The sequence below is a fragment of the Cydia pomonella genome, chromosome 1 (assembly GCF_033807575.1).
Source record: "Cydia pomonella isolate Wapato2018A chromosome 1, ilCydPomo1, whole genome shotgun sequence".
Taxonomy (NCBI): Eukaryota; Metazoa; Arthropoda; class Insecta; order Lepidoptera; family Tortricidae; genus Cydia; species Cydia pomonella.
Window position 1 is genome coordinate 21,494,535 of NC_084703.1, and position 9,803 is coordinate 21,504,337.

Sequence of the window (9,803 nt, forward strand, 5' to 3'; positions counted from 1 at the left end):
GGTTTAGAAAAATCTTAATATTTTAACTGCTTAGATAATATTCTTCGCAGGGGGGCGGGGGCGACACTTCTATTGCAACGAGACACCTACTTTTGCGTTAAGCTGACTTCCTACTATGTACACTACATCACTAGATGTCACTGTAAAATTGTTAGAATTTTGAAGTATTAACACAAAGAAAAAAGTACGCATGCATATTTCTAATTATTATATTTTCTTTTTTAATCCTAATCGAAATAAAAAATGCTTAAGCCAGCCATAATGAGCCTACAGCACACTGTCAACTATTACACTATACGAGAAACATCAGTATATGCATGTTTTCTCGACCTTAGGGCTTAAGGACTTGGTAAATTATAACTTACTGTGGAGTAAACTTAGGAACACTACAGTTCCTACAGAGGTCACCAATCTGTTGAGATACTGGTACGAAAACCAAACTAACTACGTAAAATGGGGCGAGGCGACTTCTAACGAGTATAGGTTAGAATGCGGTGTTCGCCAGGGGGGAATAACCTCTCCGGGCCTATTCAACCTATACGTGAATGACCTGATTGTGGGGTTGAAGAGCACCAGAGTCGGATGTCACATAGGTGGCGTCTGCGTTAATAGTTTTAAGCTATGCGGATGACATGGTGCTCTGAGGGTCTCAGGTTGCTTCATTTCTGTGAGAAATATGCGATTTCTCATGGAATGAAGTATATATAATAGCTCTAAAACTGAATACCTTGTATTTAAAACGGAGAGGATACTTGACGTGTTTTTAAACGGGTTACATGTTCGAAAGGTGCAGCAGTTTAAATACCTCGGACACATCCTAACCGAAAACCAGAAGTACGATAAAGACATTGAGCGAGAGAGAAGAGCCTTATCAGTAAGGTGCAACATGCTCGCGCGCAGGTTTGGCAGATGCTCTGACGAGGTCAAAGTGACGCTTTTTAGAGCATACTGTCAAAGCTTCTACACAGGGCAACTTTGGACCAACTTCACCAGAAAAGCAATGAACACCCTAAGGGTTCAATATAATGACGCCTTCAGAATCCTGATGAAGTTGCCAAGGTGGTGTAGTACGTCGAGTATGTATGCGGAGGCTCGTGTCCTCGATTTCTTTGTCGTAATTCGGTCTAGAGTGGCGTCCTTTTGGAGTAGGCTGCGCAGCTCTGACAACTGTATCCTAGCCACGATTAATGAGGATTTGCACAGTCCAATCTGTAGGTTTTGGCTGTCTCTGCATCAAGATGCGAACTGGAAGTAGTTATATTATTTTAATTTAAATCGAAAAAAAAAAAAAATATAGTTATTTTACTTTTTTATTTATACTTTTGTGTCATTTAACATTGTAAATTCCCTGTGTATCACTTTATTTTATATGGGTGCTTGCCTGAAATAAAACCAATTAAATTTTTAATTTAATTAAAAAAAATGATGTAAGAACTGGGGGCCTACCGCGAAAACCGAAATTCGCAAATTGCGGGGATATTTCTCTTTTACTCTCACTAAGACGTAATTAGAGTGACAGAGAAAAATGCTCGCAATTGACGAACTTCGATTTTCGCCGTTATAGCCCTGAACTTAGACTAAACTATTCATATGCTATATTTGCATAAGTTAGCAACACTTTCGCAACTGTCAAGACATGTAATTTTTTTCCTGTCACTGTGTAATAAGTAGCGAAAATTTTAAAATATTTTAGTGATTGTTGTCATAGAGTAAAGATATCAGAGGTAATTTGACTTATGACAAACTGTGACACTGGAATGGCGGATGGTTTAATGGCTTCTCTACACGATGGCCCACCGTAGGCCAATCCCAGGGACGCATTTATGCGTTAGAGGGAGAAAGTGATATTGCTATCTCTTTTCACCGCATAGCTGCGTCCCTTAGACTGGCCTACGCTGGGCCATCGTGTAGATGAGCCCTGAAAGTGTGCGCGTAGACGAGTGATACCATGTAAAAAATATTCTCCCTGATGTAATAATTATTCATTAAATAAAAAAAATGCACTGTTTTATGTTTGACGATAAATATGTACCTGAAGTAATAGGTCTTGAAAATGCGTAATATTGCATAATTACTTGGTGCAAACATTATTTAAAATAATAATATTTAGCATCGGAATGATATCAGTATCGTTTTTTTTTATTTATACATTTAACTTGAAACATATCTTTAAATCATAAGTTTTAAACAAAAAAATATGTTGCAGATCGGAAAATATGATAAATTATGATCGAAAATTGATAAATATCGATTATTTATAAATTTATAAATAATCCTGAAATATTATTTAAACAAATATAGACTAAATTACAAATATCTACGTAGGTATATGCTTTTATAAGTCTTAACACATGCGCACCATATCTACGGACTCAAATTACATGCACCGCGTGCAAACACTTATAAAATCATAATATTTAATATTAGATGAAATGAATTGTTAAAAGACATTAGAGACATCTGATTTTGAACAAAAATATAATATACATAACAAACAAAGGTTTACTATCAAATATTAGTCATAAAAGTGTCTATAAACTCATTATTTTCGGGAAATTACCATACCGACTTATTTTGAAATTCGCAATCAATAATTTATCCATTTACCTAAATAATCTCTTATAAGTACATAACGATTTAATAAGAAGGGCATCAATTACCCTACTTTCGGGAAATTAGTAATTACCCTATTCAACATACTGGTCATACTCCTGTTCCGCAGAAATTGAAATTGAAATATCTTAATGTTACGTACGATAACATGATAATTGATAAACTTACCTATGAAAAGTTATCCCATCTCTTTTTTTCGTCTGATCTATATAATTCTTATATTATAACACTTGACCACTCATGTCGGCATATTTTATATTTTTCTTCCGTCAATTTACTCAAATGACGTCGATCCGACTGACAAAACGTAGTGATTATATGCTCTTTGCGACTGACGGCAAATTGGTGGATGAGGGCATATAGATAACTGTCAATGTCTGTGTGTCACGCGTAAATACTAGCAGCAAATTAGTGGATGATGGAATCCTAGTTGTGTTTTATCGATACTCCGTCCGCAGTATTATTAGTCCAAGGAAAAAACATTACCTGTGTTACAACGGTAGTAAGACTGGTAGTAACACGGGTAAAGCACGATTATTTCTTACACAAACGGAACTCCATATTTTGATTTTTTTATACTTTTAGTGCCGATTTATAGAAAATAACACCAAATTAAAAATATATCGTCAAGATAACTCGCTACACAGCTGCTTTGTGAACAAAATTACGTGTTATTTCATGCAATTATTAAACATTTATTGAACAAATTATTTGCACAAAGCGAGGTCCAAATCGAAAACGTCGTATACCGTCCCTTTAATAGGTGATGGTACTAAATGTTGATTTTCAAGTATAATAATTTGATATTAAGAAATACTTATTTTTTTAAGAAACAAAATATTATTTTAATAATTTAAAATATTTAAATTAGTGATTAAATGTGTACAACTTGGATAACTCTAGACATCCCCCTGATTAATACTGTTCTATATGATGGTCACTATTTTTTTTTTGTAAAAGCACATTACTTAATGAGAACACTATAAGAAAAATTTAAATTTCTTGAATGTAAGTTTGTAGCTAAGGAAATTATCTACCAATTAATGTAGGCAGTAATTTATTATAATCCTTTCTCCAATTGATAGGAGAAAATCGCATGAAAATCCGTTCAGTAGTTTTTGAGTTTATCCCAAACATATATACATACAGACAGACACGGCGGGGACTTTGTTTTTTAAGGTGTATTGATACTTACCATAAATGCTTGTTACCTATAATGGTCCGTCGTAGCCATACCACACGCTTGCCCCCTGTATGATGCCTTCAACCAGTAAAATAAAACAATGGAGTATATTTATATTTTAATTTACATCCATTTATAAAATTACCACATGTTTCTAATATAGGTACAAGTAAAATTATTGTACAAGTCTCAATTTATATTATGTCTACTTAGATACTTCCAGTTTGATATTCATAATTTTTCATATTTTGATCGGCAGAGAACCTTTTTCACGCAGTGTGTGTCGAAGTTATTAAATCGTAGATATACCCCAAATAAATAAAACTAAATTATAATGTGATATTTACTTAATAAAATTATAAAACTTTTGAATTAGCTGTATATGATCTTAGGCCTGACGCATTTAAGTGTACAATTTCAGAAACATTAATGAATGATATGGTGATTTTGGTCGAAATAGATGATGATGTGGTGGTGAGTTTGGTATAATCGATAAATGACGAATAGCAAACTAGAAGTTATCGTACATCGATATATACATAAATAGGGAGAAACCCAACCTTTTGACTAGAATATTTAATCCTGCTTAACTCTTAAACAATTTATTCTTAATAAATATAAAGGATCAGATGACATTCCTACACGATCAACCAGCTGAAGGGTTAAATTTTAAAATGTTTTATTACGCATAATTATCGGTTTGTTTTATGTAAGTATCTAAACAATTACTTATGTATTTGAAAACTTGTGTCTAATGTTAACAATTAAATTCATATAATTTTAGTAAGGTGTAGTAGAAACATACATTGTTTAGTGCCATTGATGCTACGCTACGTAGCGAGACTACACTATTTCCTTCTTTCCTAAATCGTTTCAACGATCAACAAGATTTATCGAATTATGTAGGTTGAACGGCTCCCAAACCACAAGTTAAGGTGAAGTCGGTGCAGATCCTTCTTGGACGGTTATTTATCACTTGGCTTCTCAATCTCATGTCGTATAATTGATCAAGTAAGATTAAGTTCTCCGTTTCTGCTTGGCAAACATTGCTTTTGTATGTCCGTTATCTCTCCTCTAGAGGTCACATTTCTCAACCGATTATCGTGAAATTTTGTGAGCTAATTCGAATAGTTACACCGGTTAATATTAAAAATGATGGAAATTGGCACAAAGGACTTAAGCACCATGAGGGCAGGGCGCCTATATGGCGCTTAAAGGCAAATCCATTTGCATGATACCACAGTTTGGCCAGTGCTGTTCATATCGATATTTTCAAAACAAATCGAATAAGAGAATACCGCGAGAATTCACCCTAGGGTCGCTACTGTTGAGTTCAAATGTAACTTTAAGTAATTTTTTTACGATATTTTACAAATGTTCGTTGGTATTTCAAAAATGGCGCAATTTTACAGTTGTAGTTACAGGTAATTAGACTTGAAATAAATATTTTTTTTATTTTATTTCATGGTAATCGAGACAAGGATATTGGATAAATATATTGTAATGGCTCCTCTACACGATGGCTCAGAGCTGAACCAGCGAGATAGCCATGCGATGGTGATGGCTCCTCTACACGATAGCCTAGCGCTGGACCAGCGAGATGGCCATGCGATGGTTGAGAGCACGCACTATGGAATGGGCCACGTGTAGATGCGTATGCACCATCGCTGGCCTACTACCTTTGATGTGCGGTCGAAAAACCGACACTGTGGCCATCCCATCGCCATCCCGCCGCGCCATAAGCCATCTGACACCACTATCCTGTCTACACGCTGGCCCATCTTAGTGGGCTAGTATGATGGCCCATCGTGTAGAGCAGCCATAAAAAAATATATATTACGGCTCAAAATACAAATAAGGCCAACCCTATGTTTTTGAATCTTATTAATATCTCAATTACATTGTGCGGTGTGTACATGGTGGCATGTACAGAATTAAATCACAAATTTTAGATTTATGGCGACAACCGAGCTCTCGTAATAAACAACTTGCTCCCAAACCTGGATACTAACACTAACATCGAAATTTGGCATTTTTGCGTCCGTACCTCCTGATTTGATCGGTATAGTATAACGTAATGTCACAATCTTAAAATCAAATTAACAACATTTCTCGTGAAATCATAAATAAAAATCGTTTATAATCATCCCATGGGTAGTAATATATTATATATATACACCGTGTTTTTATTGAATTCCGTTAACTCCGGGGTATGGGTAAGTACGCTGAAGGAACTGAATGGCATAAGTAGTTAATAAAATACATAAATAAGTTAAAAATAAAAATATTTTTTTTTATAAAAAGTAATTAAATGTTGAATATCGCGTTGTTGTAACACGGGCATTACATTGAATTCAACCAAACAATTGAAAACTATGACATGTCAATGTCATTTCGAACTTCAGTTGTCAGAGATAGTGTTTACGTTTAGTAGCAAATGTAGACACTCGTACTGAACACTAATCAATATGTAAACAGGCCCTAAGGCAATTGTATACGCTCGTGAGGGCCTTATAAGATAAAAATAAATTATTGATTATCTCCGAAATTAATTAGAATATCGGTGTCTTTGAGAAAGTTACTTAATTTAAGCTCAAGAACGCCCTTGAAATAACGAAAAAAAAAAACACGGTATATATATTATGTATATATGTATATATTCGTGACTATTCTTTCTTTGCTATTCCTGGTATCATTTTATCTGTCAATCTCATGTCAATTTAGTTCGCCTGATTCTGGAGGAAAGTTTACATCCATAGGATCGTCAACATTAGATTCAGCCTAAATATTACTAACAAGAAATCATTATTAAATTTACTAAAACATCATAAACCATTTTTGCTACCACGGCTTATGAAAATCGTTCGATTTTTTATTTATTTCGTTGTTAAAATAAAATAAAAGCATCGACCGCGCTCGAGTAAGTCACGATCACTTTTTTTAGCAACTTTGTAACCCTGTCACTCGCTTACGGTTCGCTGAATTGTTCAGATTATTGAAAAGTACACTTTTTAACAAGTAATTAATCCACTACATCTTAATCTGACGCGCTCGATTATTTCTGACCGGCGATTTTTTTACTATTCATGCAGCCATGGACACGCGGCTCTGTTTCAAAGACTAATACATGGTGGAGGTACTCAATAGGATGCAAGATATCCCTCTTAATCTGACGAGGTCGAGTAACTCTAAAAATCCCCTCTTGAGCTCTCCCATCATAAATATAATTGTGTACAGCGCCATCTATCGGCAAAGAGGCTACCTAACTAATTTGCGCGATCAAATGTATGTATGTTGGTGTTTCAGGGATAATTCTTCAAATGATACCCGATACCTAATTTAACCTAGTAACTACTATACTTTGTTTTATTTATCGATAGCTTAGTCATACAGTTACAGTTATCGAGATATTTAGCGACGTGACAGACGTCGACGTCGGAGAGAGTCGCACCATTAGGGTTCCTTCTGTAGGTACCTTTTTGGTACGGAACCCCTTAAAATTAAAGCATTCATGGCTTTGGAATCCATGCCTGCTAAGATAGTAGTCCTGGGTGCGTAGACAAGACGTGAGAGTCAGAATGGCGGGTGTACCTAAATAAAATTAAATGAAAACCATACCATATTTTTGTACCTAATTTGTACTATTTAGTACCTCCTTTAAAAAAATGTGTACCTCACGGTACTTAAAGTTATCACCAAAAAACAGTACACCCGCCATCCTGACAGTAAGAATGGCGGGTGTAGTTTATTACACTATATTCCCGTGGTTATTGGTAAATTCTATAAAAGCCAAATTTTTGTACCTTTTTTGTACCTTCATATTCAATTATAATATGAGCCATTTTATTTGTGGTTTCCAAGTTGTACTCATTTATATTTTGCTTGCTATTACACTTTTGCAGGCGTTATAATTTTTCAAATTATCTATCATATTTTTAAGAAAAAACGCTAAGGTACAATTCTTTTTATTAAGCCACGATTTAGTACCTTTAATGTTTAACCTGTTATGTTTAAATAACTCAGAAAATCATGTCTTAAAAAAGGCTAGGCGCCAGTTCAAAGAAATCTTTCTAAGAAAAATCATTTTTAAGACATGTTTTTCCGAGTTATTTGAACTTAATAGATTAAACATCAAAGGTACTAATTCCTGGCGTAATAAAAATATTGTACCTTAGCGTTTTTTTCTTAAAAATGAGACCGATAACTTGAAAAATGACAACGCCTGCGAAATTGTAATAGCAAGCAAAATATAAAATGAGTAAATCTTGGAAACCACAAATAAAATGGCTTATATTATAATTGAATATGAAGGTACAAAAAAGGTACAAAAATTTGGCTTTTATAGAATTTATTAATAACCACGGGAAAATAGCGTAATAAAGTACACCCGCCATTCTGACTCTCAGGATGGCGGGTGTACTGTTTTTTGATGATAACTTTGTGTACCGTGAGGTACAATTTTTTTTAACGCAGGTACTAAATAGTACAAATCATGTACAAAATATGGTAGGTATGCTTTTCATTTATTTTTATTTAGGTACACCCCCCATTCTGACTCTCACGACAAGACGTCAATCGTTCACTCTCCGTAGCGTAGCTATCTCTCTCTACCACTCTTCTATATTAGTACGACAGAGACAGTTGCGTTTCGTTCGCTACGGGGAGTTAACGATTGGTATCTTGTCTACGCACCCTGGGTTCAAATTTGAGCGATGATCTCGACTTTGTTCCTGAGATGGTGACGTCTTTTTACGTACTTTTCTCAGTGTTTAGGGGAAACTGTCGTACTGCGAACACCCGTACTTTCGACACTTGTTGAGATCTAAATACTCATGCAATGATTAATTTTATTAACTTTGCCATTGGGAACATTGTCTGAAACTATTTTGTGGAGACATATGAAGGCCATTATACTAGCTCATCATCTTACATTTTATAAGCTAAGTTGAATAAAATAAAAAAAAAGCCTTTACTTTTTTTGCATTTACGAATAAATAACAAATTATAATAAGTATTTATAATTCGTGAATTGGATAAATATTTTATTTTGGAAAACAATATGTATTTGCTGGTAACATGAACTACGTCGCAAGCACCTCCCTATCAATAAATAAGTAGTTTAAGCTTTGTTTTGTTTGGGACTATTTCAATCTGTGTATTATTTTAATCTTCGTCATACCTTCGAATACGTAACTACATACATACATTAAGTATATCGGTTATCGCTGGATAATAAATAATACCTATTCAAATACACTTCAATCGTTATTCATGTGATTATCAATACTGAATAGGTAGTCTTTTCTAATAAGACTCGCATACCACTCATACCAGTTATGTACTCGTATTTGAAGAAAAATGCTAAGTACCAACTTGTTATCTCTGCAATGTTAGGTTATAGTCTTCTTACGTTTCGTTTTACAACTTAACGATACAAAACAATTATTAGGTAGGTAATGATCTTATGGGAAAACATACTATTTTCACAGTATCAATCCGACTCATGTGGCTTTAGATAAATATTACCAATTAAATCTATTGGACGCATGCTATGTATTTCATATGTTATGCCTATGTAACATCAATCAAAACGCTTCACGTAAAAAGCTCATGAAAATGCCAGCCCAAGTCTTGCGGAACCAATCCCGAGTTAATAGGCGTATCTAACTAGAGTTAATACAAGTACCTACTTACACTACGGTCTGAATAATTTTTGGTGCCTACGATTTAGATACCTAACCATAGCAATTTTATTTGAAATAGGTATAAGAATGATAAAAACATAAAACAAAATCTCATAAAATTACCTAATATTACACTGTATTTTCTGCATTGGCCTGCTGTTATATCTCCTGCTTTTTCTGTAATAATCAGAAAAACAGGTACCTTTTGTATAATTGTAGGTATATCAGCCAACTACAGTATTAATTCCACATACATTACACATATCACCTCCCTAATATCTACGCCTGGTTTAATAGTTTTGTACACTTTATGCACATTCGAT